Source organism: Myripristis murdjan, chromosome 4 (assembly GCF_902150065.1).
Source record: "Myripristis murdjan chromosome 4, fMyrMur1.1, whole genome shotgun sequence".
NCBI lineage: Eukaryota > Metazoa > Chordata > Actinopteri > Holocentriformes > Holocentridae > Myripristis > Myripristis murdjan.
In genome coordinates, this window is record NC_043983.1 from 1911232 (window position 1) to 1937791 (window position 26560).

General features: G+C 41.3%; 1 long non-coding RNA gene across 1 annotated transcript in view; it reads right to left on the reverse strand.

Annotated features, from left to right (window-relative positions):
* Positions 1-3354: 3354 nt before the first annotated feature.
* The window catches only part of LOC115357439 (uncharacterized), a 40125-nt gene continuing 16919 nt past the window's right edge, over positions 3355-26560 (reverse strand). Inside the window, exons 3-4 of the long non-coding RNA XR_003928110.1 lie at positions 9912-10030; positions 3355-4346 (exon numbers count right to left, since the gene is read on the reverse strand). This is a non-coding gene — a long non-coding RNA (uncharacterized LOC115357439). The remainder of the gene's footprint in view (positions 4347-9911; positions 10031-26560) is intronic.

Here is a 26560-nt window from a genome sequence, read left to right on the forward strand (position 1 = left end):
TATATGGAAACTCATTTTGTTTTTGCTGCAAGTAGCAGTTAGAAGGGGGAAGTCATCTTGAAACTCCTGACTCATAGCGGGCATTAGTAAACATAGCACCCGGGTGGAGGCTTGTGGCTTATCGTCATGTGCTGTGCTGAAGCACGGCGGCTGGGAGCAGCATGCCTCGAGGGCCACATGCAAGGTGGAGGATGAGGAAAGCAGCAGCTATGAAACTCTGTCAACTCATCCAGATCGATAGCATCTGGTGTTTCACTATGATGTGGCGATGTGTATACTTGGGTCATTTTTTTTTTTTTTTTTTTTTTTGGCGCTGATACCCGTAAAGAAACTGTCCACCATCTTGCGTGCAAGTTTTACTAACAGTTGCTGAATCATAGTTGCTCATCGTAAGAATAAAGGCCAGCGGTGTTTGTGAGAAGAACAAAAATGAAATGCCACAGAATTGCTGTGGCAGTATGATACGACGTGACAATGAAACTGTGGCGCTGAGTCAAGATGTGGTCTGATGATAAACATGCTATGTGGCCACTTTTATGGGGTAATGTTAGGAGTGACTAAGAGATAACGTGGTCGTGGAGGATTTCTCATCACCTACCTCATCTTACTCATTACACACAGAAGCAACTGAGTGAGGAAAAAAAAATTCACTGTTGATGGCGAAATAATCTGTATTCAAGATTATTATGATTTTTTTTTTTTCAAAAATATCTATCTGATACAAACCTGTGACATCAAGCCTTCTTTTTGAGAACCTCTTCATTCCTGAGCTGAGCTGAAATAAAGTGTTATCAGAAAACTAAAAATTGCTCCATCAAAAAAAAAAAAAAAAAAAAAAAAAAAAAAAAAAACAAAGGAAAAAAAAACAATTTTCTTGCTACTGATGCGTCATCCAATCTCAGACCAAAAAGCACAGTCCTTGCTGCAAGGGACACCACTAACCCGGCCTCTCCACTCTCCTGAAAAGTGATTTGAGTGACAGTGTTGGAATTGACAGAAGAGGATGAGGAGGAATGCTGCTTTATAAGGTCTTCTTTGCCCGCAGGATGAGGGCGACAGTTGGAAGAGAGATCCAGGACACGCAAGTAGAGAGAGAGAGAAGGGCCCTGAGCTGACAATCTGGCCCTAATCTGAATGACAAGGCCTGCACATCGGCCCTCAAACTACCCTGGGTGGGGGTGGGGGGGGTAGATGGGGGATAGATGATGCGGGGGGCTAAGGGGAGAGAGGAAGGAGAAGAGAGAGCGAGACAGGAATAAGCAGAGACAGTGGAGGGAGGAAGGGGGAAGAGAGGCAGGGTGTCCTTCCCTCAAACATGCTGGCCTTAATGGCATGGACAGCTCTGACATTTAACCACTGAATCATTTTTAGATAAGTGGATGTGGGGGTTTGTGTGGGAGTATTGTGACTTGTAAAAATTTCAGGAGGCATTTTTCAGGCTAAATATAAAGAGCTTTGAAGAATCTAAGATGGGGAATAACGTTAATCACAGAACATGGCTGATTTGCCCAATGGGTGAAACAAAACTTCCATCCGAGCGTGATGGTGGATTGAAGAGCGGAGAAGCAGGCCTGTGATGGCAACGCCGGCGGTTCAAACCCCTGGACAAGCTGGATAATTGTGGGCAGAAAGAACAAATAGATACATCACTCTCCTCTCTTTTAGGGCTAAAGAGTTGGTTCTGTTCTGGTTTGAAAACCTAAATTTAAACTCTTCTAAGCATTCTGACCAAATATAAATTGCTTCAGGACCAGAAAGGTGGGTTCCAAAACTGGAAACAAAATATAGTAGGACTGTGGAGACTCCGACAACAAGAATATATTCTTCTACAGGGAAAGATGGAGACAATCAAGAAATCAAAGACCATGCAGTGGTCTGCTGAAGACACAAAATCATTGCTTTCAATTTGGACATCTCCTGAATTCAGAAAAATATACAAGGGAAGACTAAAAAATGTGAATTGTATCTCAAAATTGTTGAAACGTTGGCTGAGATGGAGACCAAATTATCAACATGTTAAAAAAATCCAGAGAGTCCAAGGACCTTGTGAAAAGTGGTGCTGAATGGGATAATATGGAGGAGTATTAGGAACTCCTGGATGGCGTGTTGGGTCACAGAGCAGCAAACCAGCAGACCAGGGCTGAATCCAGCCACAGCAGTGCTGGGGTCAGGGGCAAGCAACCCAGCAACACTTCTGTTGCAACGCTTCCGCTCCAAACTGGTGCAGCCGCGGCCTGGTTCACTAGTTAGCACATGCTGCCATGAAACCAAATGGAACCGGTTCAAGAACCAGCATTGTTTTGGTCAAAAAGATGTATTTAACAATTAACTGTCGAGGTTCTCCTGAGAAAGCAGAGCTGCTCAGTGGCCAGCAGGAGAGGACTGGTTATGCTAGGCAGCACCCAGGTGGGAATTTGTGTACATTTATAAATATGAGGCAAGGTGCTGTCGATAAAGACTGTATGTACTGAGCAAACCTTGATTCAATGGAAGCTATAAAAAAACAGTAAAGAACAAAAAAACATTCCAGAGCTGCTATAAGGAGTGATAACAATAGCTTACTAGCGGAACAAGCTTGCGTAATAGATACTGTCAAAGTTTCTGTCACAACACTTAGTAATTACAGAAAGACAAATCTTAAAGGAGGTGATCGAATTACTCCAAAATAACAAAGAAGCCGTCTTAGTGGGTATCACGGTAGCGTGTGAATATGAAACTTTTTTTAACTTCCAAGGATCACCTTTCACCAAACGAGGTAGAGAGAGGGTGGTGGACCAAAACACCAACCAACCAGAGGACAGGGGAGGACATTTTATGACCATTTTTGTGGGGACAGGAGACCTGTACAGCCTCCTGGATAGAGCAGGGTTTTTTTCCCTTGGGCTATACTGTTACAGATTCTCAGCCACCTTTTGTGGATTTTATCTTGACAAGGTTACTCTCTTTTCCTTCCTCTGTTTTCTTTCACAGTCTCTTTCTCTTTCAGTCTTTGTGTAGAGCTTTATTTCTATCCAGTGGTGAAGTATATTTTAATCAGACTTTTGAGATGTTAATAAATTGACTTCCTGAATGGAAAATGAATGAATGAATGAACTGATTAATTTAATGAAGAGATAAGTGAAGTAAATACATAATTAAAAAAATAAAACCTTAGGGGAAAAAAGACTGTTTAAGAGGACAAACTAATTAACTTGTGTTGTACCATACACAGGAGAAACAATGCATGTGACCTTTCCAGGAAGTCATGCTGGTCGGATATTTCACAGACTGCAACTAGATTCAAACATCTGTCAGATGAGGACTATAATCAAGGCCACAGATACATTTCCATGGCTATTTATCTCAAACTGCTTTACCAACAAAATCTGCTTCACACAAGTCTGAACACATCACACATCAATGAAGGAAGGCTGGTCATAGGTCAAAGGAGACACCTTGGCCAAAAGGGGGTGTGCTCGTGGGCTTGAAATATCACCACAGTATTCATAACTGATGAAAGGATGAACATGCCATCACAAACCATTAACCAGATATGTCCTGGACCGCAGAAGACCTGATGAACTATTCAGGCCAGTCAGTGAAAAGGGGGCGGGGCAAAACACGAACGGTCGCAGAACTTCAACAGATCACCGTAACACCACAAAATGTTGATGCAAGGCACAACATATGAACTTGTGTTGTATTTCCTGTAAAGCCCTTTGGGACAAATTTGTAATTTGTGATTCTGGGCTATATAAATAAAATAAAACTGAAATTAAGATTCTCACACGATAGCCACGCCCACTTCCTCACAGGCCACACCCACCTGTGTTTTTTCTTTTTCTTTTTTTTTTTTGCTGCCAACAAGTTGGTTGACACATGGCCGTGCCCACTGCTGTTTGTGCTCGATTTTACAAATTCTGGATTGGAGTTAGTAGTCCTAACAAGCTACTGAACCATTTTTAGGGACAGCATGTTAACTTGTTTTTTTGTTTATTTTTATTATTATTATTTTTTGAAAGCCAGTTTCTGTTCAGACATTCTAAGAGTTTCAACTCCCTGTGTCCACCTTTGCTTCTCCGTCTCTCTGTATCTCAGGAGACGGAGGAAATTCCTGGTGAGTGTGCTGTTGAGTGTGCTGCTCCCTGCCTGCAGGTACAGGCCGGCCCCCTCAGCCTGCCTGTCTGCAGATATCATACGACGACGTGATCTGTTTAGCTGCCTGACTTAATGCTCACCTGCTCACGCGCCTCCGGTCCTGGGTGTGTATATGTGTTTGTGTTTGAGTGTGTGTGTGTGTGTGTGTGTGTGTTGGCTTCTTCTGTCTTCTCACAGCTGGAATGGCGTCGCTTTCTTTGCCTTGTGCCCTGCGATTACACACACACACACACAGACACAAAGCAGAGAGAATGATGGACTGTTACTGCACTGACAAGAGCTTTTTTTTTTATTTGTTTCCAACTCTATGCTGTGAACACAAACACAAAGTGACATCAGGTTTGAATGAATCAGGTTCATTACACTTATCTGGGCAATGGAAGTGGTTTTCAAACCCCATAACTAACTCTCGTTCTCTCTCTCTCTCTCACTCTCACACACACAGACACACTAGACAGACAGCCTGATGTTTTCATAAATTTAGAAAAGTCTAGCATTTGTTTTCAAGAGTAGTTATCCTGTGAAACTCCAGCGGCTCAGCAGTGCAGCAGGTTAGGGCACCACACACATGAAGCCATGTCAAGTCCATGCAGCGGAGGCATGTCACTGTCTTATCTGAGCGGGTCTTTGTCTCGTACGTGTTTGATGTCTGCAGGGCCTGTCGGTTGTGCTTCATTCTATTCAGACTGTACCTGGTGTGCTATCTATAGCAGTGTTAACCTGCGTCATCCTCCCACCTGGATGAGATGGTCTCATACACCTATTGTCTTGTCCCCTAGACAGCCTATTACTGGATTTTTTTGCTTGTTTTATCACCTCTTAGCTGGGCACTGTAATTCTCTGTGTACTGGGTTGACCCATTCCAGCTGGTTCAGTATGCAGCTGCTAGACGTCTAACTGGCACAAAGGAAAGACAACACATCACTCCTGTTGTGGCTCACTAGCATTGGTTACCAGTGAAATACAGAATTGATTTGAAAATTGTATCACTGGTTTTTAAGGCCCTACATGGACTAGCTCCACAATCCATTACTGATCTGCCAATTCCATATTCTGCTCCCAGGTCACTGAGGTCACACTGCAAAAACTCAAAATCTTACCAAGATTATTTGTCTTATTTCAAGTCAAAAATGTCTTATTCCTAGTCAAAATATCTCATTACACTTAAAATAAGACATGATCACCTCAGAAGTAACTTGTTTTTAGACAATTGTCTCTTGTTTCAAGTGAAAATTTGCTTGTTTCATTGGCAAAATTTGTTTCTTGTTTCTAGCTAATTTTCACTTATTTCAAGTGAATTTCCACTTTTTCCACTGGCAAATTTTGCCAATGAAACAAGCAAATTTTCACTTGTTTCAAGTGAAAATTGTCTAAAAACAATTTACTTCTGAGGTGATCATGTCTTATTTTAAGTGTAATGAGATATTTTGACTAGAAATAAGACATTTTTGACTTGAAATAAGACAAATAATCTTGGTAAGATTTTGCGTTTTTGCAGTGCACCTTCACTGCAGCTCCTCTCAGTCCCCCACTCACGCCCCAAAACTGAAGGTGACCAGGCATTTTCTGTTGCTGCTCCCAGGCTGCCACTGTTGAGAATTTTAAATCAAATTTAAAAACTCACCTTTTTTTTCTCTTGCTTTTAGTTCAGTCTGAGGTTGCCCGAGTTGCCCAGGTTTTTATCAAGTCCTTTATTCTTTCATCTCTCTCGTCTTTTTATTCAGATCCTTTCAATTTCTTATTTTACCATTTGATTTAAACTTCCCATTCCCCCATTTGTTCTGTGTTTTCCATTTTAGTCTTGCCTTTTATTTATTACCACTTTAATCTTGCATACTTGTAGTGTTAATCCATCTGCTATGACTGGATAACACCTTGGGTCAACTCCTGTTGTTTTTAAATGTATAAATATATAAATCAAAGTGACTTGACTTGACTATCTTGGCCAGGTCTCCTTTGGAAAAGAGATCTCAATCTCAAGGGGCTTCCAGGTTAAATAAAGGTTCAATGAAAAATGTAATTAAATTAAAGTTTGACCCAGTGGTCTAACATGTTACACAGACGTAGCTGACATAATGTAAGAGGTATGTGGGGCTTTGCATATTTAGATCTATGATCTGCATATTATGGTATAGAGTTTATGTTATTTAATCCTCCGATGGCCACTGCACTGATAGATACGGACTGACGTGTATAATCCCCCCGCCCCTCCCCACACGCAAACACACAGTTGAGTAGGGGTCTGACTCCAGCTGGAGGTGGTCCCCTGCCAAACCTGCAGGCAGGCTGACTGTATTCATATTCATCACACACACTCTGATTGGAACTGACAGGACAAACAAACACACGCACACACACTCTCACATGGCTGAGCAAAGAAAAAAAAACAAAAAAAAAACAAATTCTACTTGTGAGTAAATCAATATTTCAAGGGCAATCTGCTATCCTCCAAATTTCAGAATGCATAACCTTTTGCCACCCCTGGCCCATTATTCTCTCTCACTCCTTTGTCTCGCCTCATTTCTGTAACCGCTATTTTACCTACTTGCATCACAAAAAAATAGTCTGTACTGTACATTTAAAAAAAAAAGGAGAGGATCACTGCGAGAGAAAAATGGAGGTGGATGCGAAAGAGAGACAGCCACAATTGGGTGTAGACTAACGGCGGCGAATAATGTCATGAGATTGCGAGAGAGGAGCAGACTGAGGCGAGAAGTGAATAATAGCTAATAGGCCGAGAGAGCGAGAGAGACGGAGAGAGTGTCTCTCTCTCTGTTTCTCTCTAACACACACACACACACACACACACACACACAAAGCCAAGAGACTCCGTAGGGCGCCGAATAATAACCTTCCTTGTCATTATCATCACCTCCTCCCCCTTCGGTCTTCAGCACAATCATTCCCCTATCGTTTACAGCGCGCTGCAAAACGGGAGCATCGATAGACACATCCATTAGCAGTCCGGGTCCCTGCCTCTCTTCATAGTCAAGTGCTTTAATAGCCGGCGTGTGGCTGGCACACACACTCTCGCGCTACAATCCGGCCGCCTGTTAAACCGAGCTAGCCCCGAGCAGTGGAGGCTAAACTGAGCGCGGATGTTGTCGGAGCTGCTCTGGAACACGGTCCTGTGGGTGGAAGATAAGACTAAAACCACCAGGATCATTTTGCTATTCAATGGAAATTTCGTGGTGACAGAGACAGGGCGCTACCAGTCTGGAGTGGCAAGGTGCGTGAAGCTAAAGATGGCGACATGTCCTCCGCCAATCTTTCAGCTTCACCCGACAACACAACTCTGACTTAGTTAATAAAGTATTCCCACATATAACTGGCGGCTCGCACGCCCTCCCTCGTGTGTGACGGGACACATTTAAGGGAGCGTCCTCTCAGCCGGCGTTGTCAAACTGTTCTTCAGCAGTAGCGGGCGCTTTTGTCTGTCAATCAAACAATGTGGGCGGGACTGATGTCTTTCTCCATGGATTTTGCGTGGATAGAGTTTGAGTTTCTGTAGGTGGCGCTCTGTTCTGACTTCGCTGTTCCCGCTCATGCTGTCTTTCATTGTAACTTAGAAGTCGGGATCCCCAACCTCCCACTGGAGAACATTTAAAAATTAATTAATAAAAGCCTCTCATTTTGGGATTCCTAGTTGGGAACTTCGGCAAGGTTTGTCAGCCCTGGGTTTTGATTTACTTGACGCATTTAACATAGATTTTCAACACAATTTGCTTTGGATCAATCAACTTGGAGCAAGAATAGGTGTGTAAACCTGTAACATTGAACTGTACAGTTCTGTTGTCACACATACCACTAGTTATGAACAGCCTTCCTCAGTGTTTTCTCTCTAGGAGGCCACATATCTAGAAATCAGTTTTTAGTGCTTGGACAAAACAAGCAAAGCACCAGTTGTGGTGGCATCCACATATCTGCAACTTGTTGTAGCTCAAGCACACAGACGTTGTAAATGACCTAATTCCTACCTCTGACTTTGACAGCATAGCTTATTCTAGTTATCCCAAACAGCCTGGACACTTTGGACAACACATCAGCGACAGAGCTACCACCACACCAAGAGTTTATAACAAAAACTCGACTCAAAAACTTTTATAAACTATTAATAGGTTGACTTACTATTGTGTTATATGAACCGGTGACAGAAAGATGTGAAACGTTCATTATTTGTATAAAAATATATTCATTGCTACTTTAAATGTAATCTGGATGAGAAGTGTTCATTTTAAGGGGGGGTGGGTGGGGCGCTGTCTTTGTGATTATCTCAAGAAGTATGCCAATTAGAGTTTTTGTTTCACCTCTCCCCTTCAGCAATCATATTTGGAGAAACTGTACCTTCCTAAACTTAATTAGTCTAATCTGTAAAGGTCAACAAATAAAAATTAATCAGAAGAAGAGGCCTATTTCCTTAAAAAGTGCATTAATACCTTGTTAACCTCATTCTGAACTGAGGTCAGCTGGATAAAAGCTCTGACATTCTAAAATATGGCTGCTTGCCTTGGGAAAAGATAAGCAAAAACAAGAAGTCTATACATTTGGAGATATCACTGTAAACATGACAAATCACAGGTCTGGTCCTTTAACGACCACAGATCCCCCTCCTCCCCCATTCTTAGAAATGAGAAACATAAGGAAGGAAAGACAGAGAGGGAAGGCAGGGTTTCCCACAGTGACCCCACCCCACCTCACTCAACCCCACTGTAATTTCAGCATGCCATTTCTTTGGGAAAGGGGACAAAGCAGGAAGCTGGGAAGTCTGGGAAGGGATTGGGTTGGCATGGGAGGGGGAGGGGGAGGGGGGCTGGGTATGGGGTTTGTGGGATATGTGGTGCAGCTGTAAACTGTAGACTCATGGAGACTGGTTTCGACTGATGAAGATAGCAAGGGTGAAGCAAGCCTGGCAAGCATCCCCCCAACCCCCCACCCCACCTCCCACACACACACACACACACACACACACACACACACTAGTTAAAGCATGCATAATGGCACATACAAACAATAACTCCTTATTCCTCTCTATACCTTAAATGTGCAACATGTGGTTTTGAGGGATAAATTTTAAACTCAGACATCCAATATATATATCTATATATCTGATTATCTATATCTATCTATCTGTCTATTTATGTCTATATCTATACACACACACACACGTATATGTGTGTGTGTGTGTGTGTGTGTGTGTCTATATAGATATATATATATATATATATATATATATATATATATATATATGTGCGTGTGTGTGTGTGTGTGTGTGTGTGTGTATAGACACACAGAGACACACACACACACACACACACATATATATTATATATTTACAGTTCACCTGTAAGTTCACCACAGTGCACCTTAAATATGACAATATTTTCTGTATGCATGAACAGCAGCTGTGAATCTAATTGAAGAGGTTTGTTCCAAAAAAAAAAAAAAAAACAACAACATATATTTACCGTTTTACAAAAACAATCATGTATACTCTTTAGAGTATGAATGGCAGCACAAAATTAGGATAAATCCCGTAACATAGTTCCCTGTCCCACCAAATAAACATTGTCATAGACCAGATCCAGCATTTCTTAGGTATTTCTGATATTCATTTTTGTACTCAAAAATAAATGTATAGCCTTTTGGAACAGAACTCTTCAAGTAGTTTTAAACAATACTGAGAGAAGAAAACAGTAGAGGATAATGAGTTTGTTTTCCTGCATCCACACTATTATTACACATCTACTCCTGACTCGGTGGTCTCTGATTCTTACCATAAGAGGTGTGTGTGTGTGTGTGGCAGGGTGGCGGTAGACCGCAGACAGACTCTCGGTGCCGTTGTGTGTGTATGTGTTATGTGCACACGTTGTGTGTGTCTCCTTCATGTCTGGACCTGGGCAGAAAACAAACAGAGAAGAAAGCCGGGGATAAATTCAGGTGTTGTTTGGTAAACCATGTTATTAAAATAGTTACACACTGAGAGACGCAGCCATATGAATGAATCAGAAACACACACATCCACATGCCCACAGATCAGTGGGCATGTGCATCCACAGGCATGCAATCACACACACAGTGGAACAGAGAAAAAAAAAAAAAAAAACAAGCCTTGATAACAAACAATGATTTATCGCACCACATTCGAGGTGTTCTTTTCACACTAAGTGGTTAGACTTCCGCCTCCATTTCCAAACGATGCATTTGTGAGTGGTAATCTTTGATTTAAATTATCCATTAACAGCCCTGACTGACATATGGAGCACTAAAAAGAATAAATATGTCTGCACTTCAACCCCCCCCTCCCATCGCCCCATGTGAGAAAGTCACTTGTGTTTTTATATGAGCAACAAACCCACTCATATCCCAATTTGTATAAACACCCTGGGTGGTCTTCAGCAACAATGACAAGGAGCTATCCCATGTGTACATTAACACCTCCATTCATCTAAAAAAAAAAAAAAAAAAAAAAAAAAACTTGTTTGCAGCAAGGCTGTGTGTTGAAAAAAAAAAAAAAATTCATGCCTCAAGAAAAGAGCCTCGCTGCAGCAAACATAAGGAATTGGCCTTTGAAGCTGCTTTCTGCTGTGTAAAATCAGATCTTACTGATACAAGGTGCTTTTTTTTTTTTTAAAGTGCTGCTTTTATGATGCGATGCCTATTAGGTCTGCTTTTACAAAGCCTATCGTGCATTGCCAAGTGTTGGCTATGTGCTTTAATGCAGTAATGTCAACACAATAAAAGAATTTGCCTGCGACGGACTAACGAGAGCACTGACTGTAATGTATTATAGAGCTGAGTTTCTGTCGTGCCCACAGCATGCTGAGGCCAGGAGTGATGTATACTGATAGAATGAATCATCAAAAAGAATTTCTGAGTGCTGCATCTTTGGATATTCTGACATTGTTCATCATAAAAAGAAAGAAAAAAAAAAAAGAAAATATATAAATAAAATTTTTTAGAAGGCGTTACTCTGTCCATGTTGTATATTTGAACTCTATCACAGCTGCCTTGCAAATGCCACATCCTATATCATCTGGAAATCCTTCAGTGCTTCACTTGAGGAGCACACAAGCCTTTAACAGCACTCCAGCCACTTGGGGAGCGCGTCATGGTTATCCCCTACAGCCCCTTATGTTTCTATGGGTTGTCGGGCCATGTGTGACTCTAATAACAAGTCAAAGTAGTGGAATTAAGGTTCATTTGTGGTCCAGTGTGCAACTTTAGGTTGTCCATTAAAAGACATATTCATAAACTGTTCTTTAAAGGAGTTTCATGTCTTTATTACAGGTTCCTCTGAGCCGCCTTCTGGGCTTCCCTTATGTTTATAGTTTGAAGAACCAGAACAGATTCAAAGTCCTTTTGCTTTGCAGAGCCTGTTATCCCATTTTCTCTAGTCAAACAGCCATTTGGCCCTTCATGTAAAAAAAAAAAAAAAAAAAAAAAAAAAATCATTGGTCACGGCAGCTTTTCTTATATTTAGGAAACATATCTAGAAGTCTACATGTGCTATGTTTGAGCCAATAGGCCTTGATCTTCAGTTTAAAAGGACTGAGTGCACTGTCTCAGGGCAACTTTAGCCTTGAGATTTTTTTTCCATGTAGCTGTAATCTTTTCCAGTCACATCAATCTACTTTTTCTTTCATACTACGTGGAATGAGTCACATATATTATTTAAGGCAGTCTAGACATGGCTCTAATGAAACCCACCGCGAAAAATAATGCTGGGATGTAATAAATGGACTAGAAAATTCATGTAGCTCTCAAGGCAAAATATTAAACTCCATATGGAATGTTAAAAAAAAACAAAAACAAAACAAAACAGCGACAACAAATGTCATCCGAAAAGTTGTTGAAAGGTGGCGTGCAAATATAGACTTGCTGGTGAAATATGGTGCCTCCACATTCCTCTCAGCTGCCTCTACATTCTCAGAGAAGGAACAATGATTGACCTTGGTCGGATGAGAAATTGCCTCAATTGTTCATACTTCACTTTGATGTTAAATACAGTGAAACCGGGCAGCACAGGAAAGCTGCTTGCCACAGCTAAAGGCGAAATGAAGCCTTTTATGCCGCCGAATCCCCCCCTCCCCCTTACCCCTCTCTAAGGCTGTCTTTCTCTGTTCATTTGCCGGCATCTTGCAGAATGCATGTACATTTTACTTTTTCCATCTTGCCCACCTAATCTATCTTTCACTTACTGTCCTTATCTATGGTAGGTTTCTCCCTCAAATCACTTTTCCTCCTTGCTTCTGTGCATTGCTCTCCACCTCCTCCATTACTCTTCTGTCTCACCTCTCCATTTTTCTCTGCCTCTTCTCTCATTGTCTTTCCCCTCCTCTGCTACTTCCATCCCTCTCTCTCTCTGCTCCAGTAAGCAGACTTGCAGAGACCACGGAGGGCACTTCCGTCATTAAGGTCCCGGCACGGAGTCGCCAATTTATTCTCTCATTAACAGATCCATGTGCTGCTCACTGCATTAAAAAAAGCCTGGGACCACCCACGCGTTTATGCCCCCTCAAAACAAAATGCAACAATAAAGATCGTGTTCTCCTGCTGGCTAAATGAGTCAATTCACACAAATAGGGGGAGGAAAAAAAAAACAAAAAAAAAACAGAAGTATCAAATTAACTAAGGGGACGTTGGAGGGTGTGTGGTGTGTTTATGTGTTAACAAGAAGATGTTGTTAATCAGGACTGAGTGCTAGAAAATCCCTTGTTGTGGAATTGACTGGCTTTGCAAATTTTTTGTTTTCTTTCTCCAGAAAATAAAAGAAGCCTTTTTTTTTTTTATAGAACATCTCTTTGTCCAAATGTGGCTGAGAAAATTCTGACTCTGCATAATGTTAGCTGAATTAAACAGACTCAAGTTGTAGGCTGGAGCCATACTTGAAGAGTTTCATCCCATAATGTGGCACCCACACTCTAAAATGATTGATGGCGCAAAACTCACACAAATCGTGCAACTTTTTAAAGAATATCCAAAGCCTGTGGCTGGCAGCGTGAGAACACTTCTGCTGACCAGATAGTCTCCAGTTAAGAAATGAATTGAACGATGAGATTAGATCCTGTAAAAATCCATGTATAGACGTTGAGGAGTTAACTTTTCACTTTGTCAGTCGCCGGCGGTGAAATGTTATCACTGCATTCTTGTAGAGTTAAGGCACTGTAAGTAGCAGTACAACACAGTCACGAGACTGAGAGCTCCTTCTGTAGTGAACCAGGTGATATTTCTGTCTCTACCGCCCCCTACAGAGAGAACGTGCTCCCCGTGCAACGCAAATAAACTCGACCTGAAGTCACCAGATCAATGAACAAGCCTTCACGATTACAACTGAATGCTCTGCCTGTGAGCCCATGCAGATCAATGTGTGAAGCATGCCACTCAAAGTTCCAGGGCTTGGGCTTCAGCCTCCACTGGGAGTCACCCAGAGTTAAAAGTGTATGCCACACTCCAAGAAAAAATTTGATTGTCTGGAGTGCGTGCCTTCAAATATTACATTAATGATGACAAATAATGGTAATGTAATAATAATAATAATAATAATAATAATAATAATAATGATAATAATAATAATAATAATAATAATAATAATACACAAACTTGCCCAGATATAAACAGGGAATCAAACAAGCCCATTAATGCTTTAAAGATTTGAAAGAGTGACATTTGCCACCCTCAAAGTGTCTTCAGGAGTCTGAGATTTCTGCTCTATGCATTTTAAGACCTATTTAATTTAAATGAAATTTAAGGCAGGGTTTTTTGTTTGTTTGTATGTTTGTTTGTTTGTTTTAAGACAAATCATCTTTTCCTATTCAAGTCAGCATTTCATTTAAGTAAAATCTATAAATTTGGTTCAGTACTCAGAAACATTTTCCGTAGGAATATTTAACCCTATTTACCTGTTAATTTAACGATTTATCTGCACAATAATTTATTCCTGTAGGACTTGACAGCAATTCAGCAGTGAAATACTGCTGTGTATATATGGTGTATATGGCTAGACTTTTCACATATGCTCAATTTCTTATTTTTGTATTTGTTGTTTCAATATTGTGTATGATTAATGCACATATTTATATTTAATACGCATTTTTAACAACTACGACTAATGCACAAGTAGAATTAATGCACATAGTTGTACATAATGCACACAGCTTTTTTAAAACAAATTTATAAGGCATATATTTTTATCTTTTTTTTCTCTTCCAATTTCTTATAATTTAATTCTTTTCTTGAGAATTAGAGCAGCTGCAACTGACTGACTTTCCTCTCCGGGATCAATAAAGTTTTTCTGATTCTTATTCTGAAATGTAGGTTTTTAACTAGATGATTTTATGAACTATTTCTAAGTATATATATTTTTAGTATATGTGTCCTTGGGCAGTATTGTGATAGATCTACATATTTCCTCCACAGAACTTGGAACAGCTAGGTGGAGGGCCTTGCTTGGACTTCTGTGTATTATTAAGTAGGATAGGGAAGTATAAAGTGAGCTGGGTAAACAGTGGTGCAGCTCAGTAGGAAGGCCATACTAGGGTCAGAAGATTTAGTTTGATAACATCAGAAAATTGACTGATGACTAATTTTGAAAAAAAAAAAAAAAAAAGAAAAAAAAAAGAAAGAAAGAAAGAAAAGAAAAAAGAAGTAATGTGGAAGACTTTCAAGGTCAAATATTTGTAAAATTAAACTGAAGCCAGTGTAAGGCTTTTTAAGAACCTGCAGACGCCCTAACTCTATAGAAATGAAATTATGATTTTTTCCTCTTCTTTTTGGAATCAGTTGACTTCTCTTGGGTTTCTTTTTTTCTGTCAGTGTGCAACTTCTTTGAGTTGCATTCTCATGAAAGTGTAACACATGTTGGATAAAAGCGTCCACTTTGTGTCATATGTGATGGCAAATGTCATGTGGCTAAAAACAACAAACTGCAGCGCAGCACTTTGGCGTGGCGATGAAACGCAGAGGGCACCGCTGCTTTTGAAGCATATGAGTCACGTGTAAGTGCACCTCCATGTATGTCAAGTATGTCTACCATCTGCTTTGATCAACTCGGCCCATTCCTCACCTGCTGTGACATGTCCAATCAACCGAGTGGGAAACCGGCGCAGGAAACAAGATGGCAGGAAACAAGCGACCTGACAGCACTCTTTCATTCGGAAGACACTAAATACGGTGTTCTCCGCGCTCCGCCGGGATACGTCTGGTGTTTTTACCATATCGTGTCTGTTTGTAATAAAACTAGTAGAGACATGTAGAGCTAGACCACCCAGAGCAGTCACCCAAACACCCTCCTCACCCAACAAAACGTCACAAGTCTTAATTGTCTCCATCCTCTGGGCGTGCCTTCCTGCCCAAAACAGACATCTGAGCCGCCCCCCTCCACCACCAGGCCACAAAACCTCACCCGAGCCTGAAAGAGAGGCCTTTTTGGAAATAGGCTTGTGTGATATTCTGACTGTGCGGCAGGAATTTCACTGAGGTTACATGGAAGACCCAATTTAATACTGTTTACTGTTGCATTATCTTGCTCCTGCACTCCCAGACTTGTAGATGATCCAAGACTTTTAAAAAAGGTCCCTGCGGTCGATTTTTGATAACAGAATGTACACGATGTTTAAAAAAAAAAAAAAAGACAAAACAAAACAAAAAAAAAAAAAAAAATCAAGCAGGCGAATCCTTTGCTGCATCAAAAGAGGTGAGATGAAATACCAGTAACATCACGATGTGCACAGAGCGAGGCACTTGGATGAAAGGGCAGAAAAGACAAGAGAACACACTCCCATACACACACTGTAATAAGGAGGCGTCTGCTCAAGGGAGGCGGTTGTTGTGACTGCACTATTCTTTTTGATGATCTGTAATTTTCAAGCTGGCAATGTGAGGGGCAACCAAACAGCAGGCGGAGAGAAAGAGAGAGAGACCTAAAGACATGAGGACGGGAGAGAGAGAGCGAGCAGACGGTTAGGACCCCAGCAACTATCTGCCAGACAAATCCCCGGGCTTTGATCCTCTGCCCACTTCTTTCCCTCCACCACTTTTTTGTTTTCAAGTGTACAACTGTGATGTTTAGCTGAAGTGCAATGATATTCCAAAGCCCTCTAATTTTTTTTTTTTTTTTTTTTTTTTAAAGAGGACTTTCAAAAGCTGCTGTGAAAAAACAAAGAACTCAAACATGAAAGAGAAAATTTAAAAAAAAAAAAAAAAAAAAAAAAAAAAGGACCTTACCAGTGAATTTGAATGTTTGGTCTGGTTTACTACAACTTAAGCCACATTTTACATCACGACAAACTATTCTGCAAATCATGTAGGGGTGTTGAAGATTTCTCCACATATAATCAAAATCAAATTTAATCAAATTAGAATTTTTGGATGCAACACAAAAAACGTGTGATGTTCTCCTTCTGTGGCTAACAAAGTCGTCGCCAGTCATAAACCAAAAAAGAAGCCATTCCAGGTGCTCCAAAGGTGGAAAAGGCCAAAAAAATCGGAAAGCATTCGCTGTTTAAACCAAACCGACTATTTTCCAGGGCGGAGGGAGCGTTTCACTTTGCTCAGTTTCAACAAACCATTTTGTGAATCATGCAGATTTCTCAGCGTATAATCAAAATCCATTCATTTTTTACCTTGCCCCATTTCATCAAAACACAACAGTGCTGCTGCTTTCAGGAAAAATTGAAGTCTCTGAAAGTTCATTTTCATAGTGGAATGAATGAAACTAAAGGCTGGATAAAAAGGGAGGAAAAATGACATTGAGTTCTATAACATGAGTGCTGGCTTTGGGAAAAGATTAGCAGAAGCGTTTAGCATCGTATACTTTTTGTAGATCTAAACATCCAAAATCACTGACAGTGTCTTTTAAGTAGGAAAAGACTAGAAATAGAGAAAAGTCATTGTTCCTCTCCTCTTCCTCCACCCTGGTGTTTTCAATATGCTAACCTCCAGGGCTCGGGTGGGTGGGGGGGTTAATCTGTTTCTGTTGAATTTTAGCACAGATGTTAACAGAGGCCATTTGTTCCAAGTAGCGAGGCTAATGACTCTAAGCCGATGCTTGGCGTTTGGCCGGGAACTCAGAGCAGGGGAAGGTAAGTAACCTCATATATTCTGGAGGGGGTCAGGCTAATGAGAGGGAATGGGAACGCAAGATATACTCCATCATCTACTTACTACCCAGACTGTGGTGGTGACCTATCCCTGAGTGAATTCACAGACATAAACACTAATATCCAACCCTGCCTTCCCTCTCTGCGTGCACCTGATCTTGCCTTGCTAAAGGGGAAGGGACCGTTTTTCCCTACTTTTGGCAGAAATGGCGCACCAATCAAAATTTGGTCCCGGTTGTTTAGTCGCATCTAAAAAATTACCAATCTTTTATCATCTTAAATTTGCATCAGCCCGCCCATGCTTTAGCAGCCCTGTGGGGTAGCAGGCAGCCATTGTTAATACCAGCCAATCAGCAGCCAGTGGCTCATTAATAATGAATGAAGGTCAGCAAAATGGCTTGTTATATACTAGGTGCAAGACAAGCCCTGGAAAATTACTTACTTAATTTGTTTTCTCACAACTTTATTTCATTTAAATGTTATGGTTGTGTTTTTTTTAAGCAACGGTTCATCATATAAATTGCAAAAAAAAGTCGCCCCTTTAAGTAACTGTGCTGTGACTAATATTTTCACATTAATAAACCGTTGGCACATTCATTTTGACACAAAGCCCTTTGCACTGTGTGCTACCATGCTGGCTTGTATTTGTTTCTGGTAATTTTATCAAGGGACAGCGGTAACATCTTGTGCGCCTATAACTGAGTTTTAATTTTAGATGTCTCACATTTTGACACAAAATACCTACATTCATCTACTGCAAACAGCAGTTATTTAAATTTCCATAAATACATCACAGTCTTTATGAACTCTTGGCAAATACAAGTAGCTCCACCGTGACAACCTACCCCTACTAGCGTGAGTAAGATGTAGCATATAAGAAAATATGGCAAAACTGAGCCCACACTATGAAATTAACTGTGTTATCTATGTTTGAATTGAATGTCTTAAAATGTTTAGCTCCTTTTTTCCTGTAGTATTTTAGCATCTCGTTTAACAAAACTATGAATACTGGTTTGGGTTGTCCTAAAAAACAAAAAACAACATTTTATTTTGATCAGATAAGCTTGGCATCAAGTAAATGTCAGTGCCGTGAAATGCACAGTTCCCTCACATAACAGTTCAGTCTGAGAGATGGCTGTATTTTTCATTGGAAGTTAGTTGGAACACTTCTGATTCAAATGTTATGACTGACTCCACCTCTTCAGACATTCAGCCCTGGCTTTAGCAAAATGGTGGTTTGAGATTAGTAAGGAGGGAGAGCATCACATTTGACCTGGAGGAGCACTGTTTAATTTAACACACATTCAATCGTTTTAACTTGGTCCAAATATGACTTTACCTCTTAGCCAGTTGTTGTTACAGTTAACCCCATGTTGCAATTTTACCCAGGCTCCAGTGCTTATATCATTATCAATGTGAGTGATATTCTGATGTTTTATATGCTGTGGCACCATCATTACTGAATTTTCAGATATAAACAGATTCTTGCTCGATTTGCATGTATAGTCAGGTTGCCATAGCAATATATTCCTTTAAGGACCATCCCAGTGATTTTGCATGTTTAGCGTAATATCTACGAAATGTATATACTTTACTTTGTTTCGGCTAATCTTTTCCTCAAAGCCAGCAGTCATATTACGGAACTCGATTTTCCTTCCATTATATCCAGCCACTGCTTTCTATTCATTCCACAATGATATGAAAATGAACTTGCAGAGTCTTCAAACCTTCCTCACACCAGTATTCCATCACTGTAATAAAGTCCTCCACATTAGTTTTCCTAAAAGCAGCAGCACTGTTGTGTTTTGATGAGCTGAAATGGGGCGGAGTGAAAATGGATGGCTTTTGATTATACGTTGTGAAATCTTTGCATGATTTACTGAAATGGCTTGTTGTAATGAAAAAAGCAGGGAACTTGGAACTGGTTAAAGCAATAAAACATTCAAAATCTCTGCTGTGGTCCTTCAATATTATGTGCTTGTGATATTGGTGATCAGGAAATTTAAGGTTCCTCTGATGTTGGACTCAAGTTGAATCTGAATAAGAGTATAAGCAAAATTTAAGTTCCAGATATACATAGAGAGATGCACACACACACACACACACACACACACACACACACAAAGACCGAATGTAACTGAGCACGGAGACCCCTACCATGTTAGCCAGGGTGAACCAGCTGTGATGGGAAAGCGGCAGGGGGGCCCGCTCCTCTGCCTTTATTTGATTCAAGTCGAGCCTGGCTGCCTCTTTCACTCCTCTGGCACGCATATGACTTTTATGTGTGTGGAAAAAAAGAGAATGGATAGAGAAATAAGTACCCTACTGCACTGTGTGTGTGTGTGTGTGTGTGTGTGTGTGTGTGTGTGTGTGTGTGTGTGTGTGTGTGTGTGTGTGTGTGTGCGTGCGCGCATGTACGGGTGTAAAGTGTCTGTTGGTAATACCTCCAAGGGCAGCCTAATGCTAGCTCTTATCGACACCCAGCAGTGAATGCGAGCCTTTGTCTCCACTCGGGAGGCATTATAGAAAGCTTAGGGGCTGCCTTTGACTCCCTTTTACTCTCTCACCCACTGATAAACCCAGCATAAAAAAGGCAACTGTTATACAGCTCCCATACTGTAGCCAGTAGAGACAAAATGCACCCCCTTTCCCTGCAAAGTCAAAATATAAAAAGCTAGACTTAATATGCAAAAGCTGGGGACAAAGCTCATAAAGCCAGGATGTGTCTGTGACAAACAGCAGACCCAGCATTTTGGAAAAACAAACACATGCACTGAATTTACCATTTGGTATTATTATAAATAATCTACAGGATCCCGTTCATGAGAATGTCAGCCATCTTAGCTTTTACAGCACTTTGTAAGTGTAATGTGATTTGGTTTGCGCTCTCAATCATGTTATGAGTAGGGGTTATCGCTTTCAGATGGACTACAAATCTTCATATTACAGCTCTTCCATTCAAGTCAATCTGCAGGTATCTAGGGCATAGTTAAGAGTGGGTCCCCCCCTCCTTCCAGTTTATAAAAATGAACCTTTTCTTTTCATTTTCAGGGCTCCACTAGTTACTGCGCTTATTTGAGAGTTAGAGGTCGGGGCAGGGTCCTTTAGAAAAGCAGTTTATGAAATGAAAATGTTTTCTTTTCCAATGATGGCAAGCGTTACTTCTTGCGTTTTTAAGAGTTCAGCATACGGCTCCTTGGGGAGGCGTAGCCATTTGTAGTCATTTGCAGCTGAGCCGTTAAAATCCTGTTTCTCTCTGTCTTTAGAACCCCCCCCCCCTTTTTTTTCCCATACCCTTTCCCTTTTTCTGTTGTTTTTCATGCAACAAACAACATAGAGAATCTTACAAGTAAAGATCTTCATACTTTCTCTCCTCTTCATGTCTGCTTCCATCTTAATTTACAGGAAGGGAATAAGCCTAAGGTGATAGTTTAAGTACAGAACTTTCCGTCTCATTCTCCTTGTCTGTCATTCTTTTCATTTCTCTTTATGTTGAAGCAGAATAACTGTAAGAAGAGAGAAAGTGCACATTTTTCTGTCCACGCACTCTGTCTAACATGGCATTTTTCTCTCTCTACAGTTTTTCCTAAACTTTTTTTTTCCCTCAAGCAAAACAACATAACTAAGGACATTAAAGTGTAGACCTTTCCTGTTAATGCCCTGTCTCTCTGTGTCTAGGTTGCTGGCATAGCAATCTCAGCGGCAGCCCCCAAGGCCAGGCAGAGAGGATTTAGAGGCCTCATTTAGTAGGCAGGTAGAGTCGAGTCTCCCCACCATCCCATCCCTCACAGCAATTAGACAGAGGCCAGGAAGTGCACTACTTTATGGCCTTATAAAGACATTAGAGGCATCGCTCCATTGGCCCTCCCCCTAGCTCTCTATTTACTAGCTCTGTCTCCTCCTTTGTGGTTTTCTCTCTCTCTCTCTCTCTCGTCAACTCTCTTTGAGATCTTTTCTCCAACATCTTTCTTTCCCTCCTCGTCCACGCTGGCTTTGTCTTTCAGATCTTCTTTGCCCTCTTCCTTTCTTTCTGTTTCTGTTTCTCTATGTCAAACCCACCATCATTCCAACACCCATCCATCCATTAATCCATCCATCCATCCATCCATCCATTATGACTGGCGTGGCTCCAACTTGATAACAAGCTCTCTTCCTCATCTTTAATTCTCCGGTGATTGATGGATGTCTGTGCTGAAGGAGTAAAAAAAACAAGTCTGAGGGAAAAACACTCGGTGCTTCCCTTGTGTGGACAAAAATGTTACCATTTTAGCACTTGTCTGTTGGGTTTTTATGGCTGTTGCTCAATTGAGTTTGTGTCTCCCCCCCTCCCCCTTCACCATTGTAAATGATCGTACATCATCAGGCAGTTATTTCATGTGAGCGCAAAGTGACAATTACTCGCTCTGTCCTCCAGTCCTGCAGTGAATCAATTTGACTTGCCGGAGTGACTCATTCGCCTGTCATTTTCCCATACAAATGTCTGAAATATGAAATGGTGTGACACTTTCTGGTGTGAGCCGAGCAACCCCGCCTTTTATGCTCAAACAGACACAAAAGGAGAATCTGGATACCTTGACTTGTGTCTTTTAAAGACTAATCAGACAGACATGATAGCTCCTCTGCTCAGCCTTTCGCCACCGGCGCACTGGGAGAACACATTTGAGAGGAAAAGCGAGAAAGACCAGTCACATGTCTGAATACTTGCATACAACATCCTCATCTCCTTCCTTCCTTCCTCACAGTAAACTTGCACCATTTTACTCGATCCTTGAAAACAATGGCATCGGGTCAAGGGGTAGAACTTGGAGGCTTTCATCAGTCCCAGCTGATGTAGATCTATCAAATAAACGATAAAAGGATAGGAGGATAGCATTTTTCCCCAAAGAAACCTCGCCGTTAAAAACCAAACAGTCCAGTCCAAGGTCAGGTGATTGATACAGACTCGTGAAATGAGAGGAAGCCCCATAATGAAACAGTGGGCATTATTGGCTTTGGACAATCCCTTGGAGGGTAGTTTCCCATTGTAAAAAAAACACAGGTCCCTAAACACCCCACTTCTCCTCTTCTTGTCCCTTTCATCATCGGCTCCTGTCTTTTAAAGCAGCGGAGTGCCCTTTGTTTGGGGGCTGAGGAAGGTAGAATGACTGGGCCACGCAACAGCGGTCAAAGAGCTTCCCCTGGGAAACTAACATCTGGCACCGACGAGAAAAAGACAAGACAGGGATGGAGAGAGAGGCGAGAGAGAGTCGTAGCTGTGTGCGAATGAGCCTGAGACAGGATGGGAGGGGGAGGTTGTCATATCAACCTGAGGTCCCTCAGAGGAGGAGGACAGAAAAAAAGGGGTGCAAACATTTGAAAAGACAGAAGATTGTGAAGCTGAGGTGGAGGTAAAATAAGCGAGACGCGGAGAGCTGGAGGACGGAATTGAGTGGGACTGGATAGGGCTGGAATGAAACGCGTCGGGCGGAATTGAAATGAACTGCAACGGGCTGAATTGAATTTGAGCCGTCTTCTGCAGGGTCTTCTTCACAAGTCATCTTGAGGTACAGCTCATAGTGCAAGTACAGCAGGGAGCACAGGACAGAGAGAGACAAGTGAAGGAAAAGAAACGTTTATGCTGGCATGGCTTGGCAGTGGAGCGGTTGCAAATTTTGTCCCCTTCATCAGAACAGTAACAGGTTTGGCTCTCGAAGCAGCCAATACGTCCACCGACGAGACACTGAACCCAGACCTGCTTTTTCAATGAGGGCAGCTCCAGATGCAAGTCCTAAAACTCTTCACGGCTGAACAGGCTGTAACGATCCATGGCATTTTCATACAAATAATTGTCTCTCTTGCTATTCTCTGTCATCAGTATAACACAATACTGATTCAACCTCTGTGCCTGATTTTCTGAAAAAAAAAAAAACTGGAACCACAGCAAACAGACTTTAGGTTGTTTTCACACCGATAGTCTGTTTGCTGGGGTTCCAATCAGTGGAATAATTGCTAATTGTTGCATTGTTCATTTGGTTTGATTTCACAAGTCAAAGAATTCAAATAGATAGATAGATAGATATACTTTATTGATCCCAACCAGGGAAATTCTGGTGTTCCAGCAGCAACAGTAGAAACATACAATAAAGTTAAATAAAAAAGAATAAAGACTAAATATATATAATAAAAATGAACCAAAATGTCTCAGCAAAAGCCATGTTGGAGCTGTGAGCTGCTTGGTCAGGGTCAGACAGTTATCTTAGGTTGAAAGGTGGAGAGAGGAACTGTATGAACACATTTTGGCCAATACAGTATCCAGCATGGGCATTTCTTCATTTTTTGCAGTGTTTGTTTGGGACAGATAGCAAGAAGGCAATGTGTTTCCCTCTTGCTCCATGTCAACCCTCAGCTCCCTTGGTTACTATGTTGCTAGATACTAGTGACTAATGTTACCGAGTTGCTTCTTTTTGTTATTTATTACAAGCCCATACTGCGCACTTGAGCTATGGACATGCTTCAGCACAAAATACTTCCTGTATTTCAGTTGAGGCCTTTTCGTCACCCAGAGAGGCCACCTCCTCAGCAGGGTCTTGGTCCGGTTGTTTTGGTCCAAACCCGATTGCAATTGCTGGTTTCACACTTGCCCAAACGAACTGAACCAAGCAGGTAAACACACCGAAGTACGGCTCAATCAGAATAAACAAGGCGGGGGGGGGAATGTCCTTAGGTGCACAGGAAGCAATGCATCTTATGTTTGTAGGAGCAGCACCCGCAGTTTACTTCAAGTGACCGGAAGCAGTGGGCAGTTAACATGAGCAGTGCTGGCCATCGAGGCCTGAACAGACAAAGAAAAGAGCACCACTTACCTAAACTCAAACTCCATCAACAGAAAACCAGAGAAAAAAAAGTAGCAGACGCACTGTTTAAATGATCTTGAGGGAACAGCAGAGAAAAACGTCACATCTGCGAGTGCCAAAGAAATATTCTTGTTGATGGAATCCGGCAGCAACATCAACTCTTTTACATTAAAAGACAAATGTATAAATGGAACACCACGCCGGTTCTTTGAGATGTTTACTTTCCTGCAGACTAAAAGGCAGGATCCAGCTTTTGTGTCTCCCACATGCCAGGGCTCTTTGTGAGGATGGCTTGTGACTACTGGAGAGGTGTGATCAGCAATACAAAAAGAGGGAGGACGGTAATCCGCTGTATAAAATGCATGGGAAGTGTTGTGTTGAAAAATATGAAAACCTGCACAAAGAAACACTAAGAAAAAATCACACTCCTGCTATTGCTACCTAAGGGTGGAGGGCTGAGGTGGCACAGTCTCATCAAAAGAGATGATGACAAGAAGAGGAGAAAAACAACTTTTTTTCCTCTCTTCTCCTCTTTAACCATCCCCCTATCTATATATAATCCTGAATGGTGGCAGCCTTTCTGACCATGCCCGCATTGGTAGAAGATGATTTACTGCTGCTTTCAGCCTCAAAGAGAGAGAGAGAGAGAAAAGAGAGAGAAAAGACTGCTCTCAGACTTAAGTGGTGGAGAGACTGTTCACTTTGAGAGCGAGAGGCTGAATGCAGCCGAGACAGCCCCTGTCCTGGATTCACTCCCGTGTTTTGTCTTTTGCCTATGCTGGGATTCTCGGAGTAATGTTGTTTTTGCTCCCGAGTCCCTGAAATGTTAGGGATTTTTTTTTTTTGTATTGTTTTTCTATGTCTGAGAGAAAAGGTCACATGCTGATAATGCAGTCTGTTCTCAAACTGGCTGGCCTGTGTGTTCTGACACAAACTAGAGACTATAGAGGCTAAGCACTTGTGATAACTCAGGCTGAGAGAAAGTAACAGTGATCATTTGCGTGCTGTGGGCCACAGGAATGTTTAGGGATATGGATCTACGAAGCTTAACACTGACACTGATAACATGTACATATGATTACCAAGTGCACATGGATGGGAGTTTTGTTCCATGTCCTGTTTCCACCCTCCTGTATCACTCCATGCCACAGCAGCAGAAGCCAACATAGAGACAAAGTAGATTACTTGAGTGTCTTATCGTTCGTTTTCTTCATTGAAATCAAAATAACCTGCCCATGTATAAGACAGCTGCTGAGTTAAGTTGTGGTTAGCTCTTCCTCCACTTCCCTCTATCACACGTTTCTTGTACCTTTCAGGCTCCTGCCAGCCACCGTAGTAACTGAGGACCAGCACAGAGAGCTTAGACCACACTGCAAAAACTCAAAATCTTACTTGGAACAAGCAAATTTTTACTTGTTCACTTGTGTCACAAGTAAAAATTTGCTTGTTCCATTGGCAAAATTTGTTTCTTGTTTCAAGCTAATTTTCACTTGTTTCAAGTAAATTTTCACTTGTTTCAAGTAGATTTTCACTTGAAACAAGTGAAAATTGTCTAAAAACAAGTTACTTCTGAGGTGATCATGTCTTATTTTAAGTGTAATGAGATATTTTGACTAGAAATAAGACATTTTTACTTGAAATAAGACAAATAATCTTGGTAAGATTTTGTGTTTTTGCAGTGCACACAAGAAAACTGTTCTACCCTTAAATTCTTTAGTTATTCTTTCCCCCCCTAATGGTCCATATTTTTTACATTTCAGACTGTCCAAATTCCATTGCACATCAGCAACCTCAAATTTTTGTTTAATTAACAGTTGAAGTGGATTAAACCAGTTGTTCTTAAGAGTGTTAGCTGGGGGGAAGTCCAGCTCAATGGCAGGAGGCTAACAGTTAGCATGTGGAGCATCCAGCCAGTATCCAGCACTCAGTAACAATGAGGGGGAGATAACACCACTACTGTTCTACAGAACAGCTGGGGAGAGGGAAATAATATCACATTTTTCAAAGAGTTCCCTTTATGACAGGGTGGAATCCCTGACTTTAAGACTTCATTTACAGGTAATTTCCATGCAGCACTGGTCAGAGATGTATCTTCAACACATCCAAAGTGGATTATATTGTCTGTCCAGTTTCCAATACCAAGTAAAAAGTCAAATGCCCCTAGGGCGGCGCTATCGGGAGCCCTCAAGGAAAACCAACAGATATGCCAACTCTTTCATTCCATCTGCCATCAGCCTATTGAACAGAGGTAGCCTTAATTCAGTTTTTTTTTTTTTTTTTTTTTTTTTGACTTTTTGACTTTTATGGAATAATATTGTAAGTACTGTATGGTCCCTGCACCCCAGAATTTGCACTGAGCGCCTATTTGCCCTTTTGCACATGTAATGTTACAATGTGTTTTAGTGGGTTGTCTACCCAGTTGTTTATTGTTGTATGTATTTTATGTTGCTGTAGAAACCGAATTGCCCCTCGGGGACTAATAAAGCAATCTGA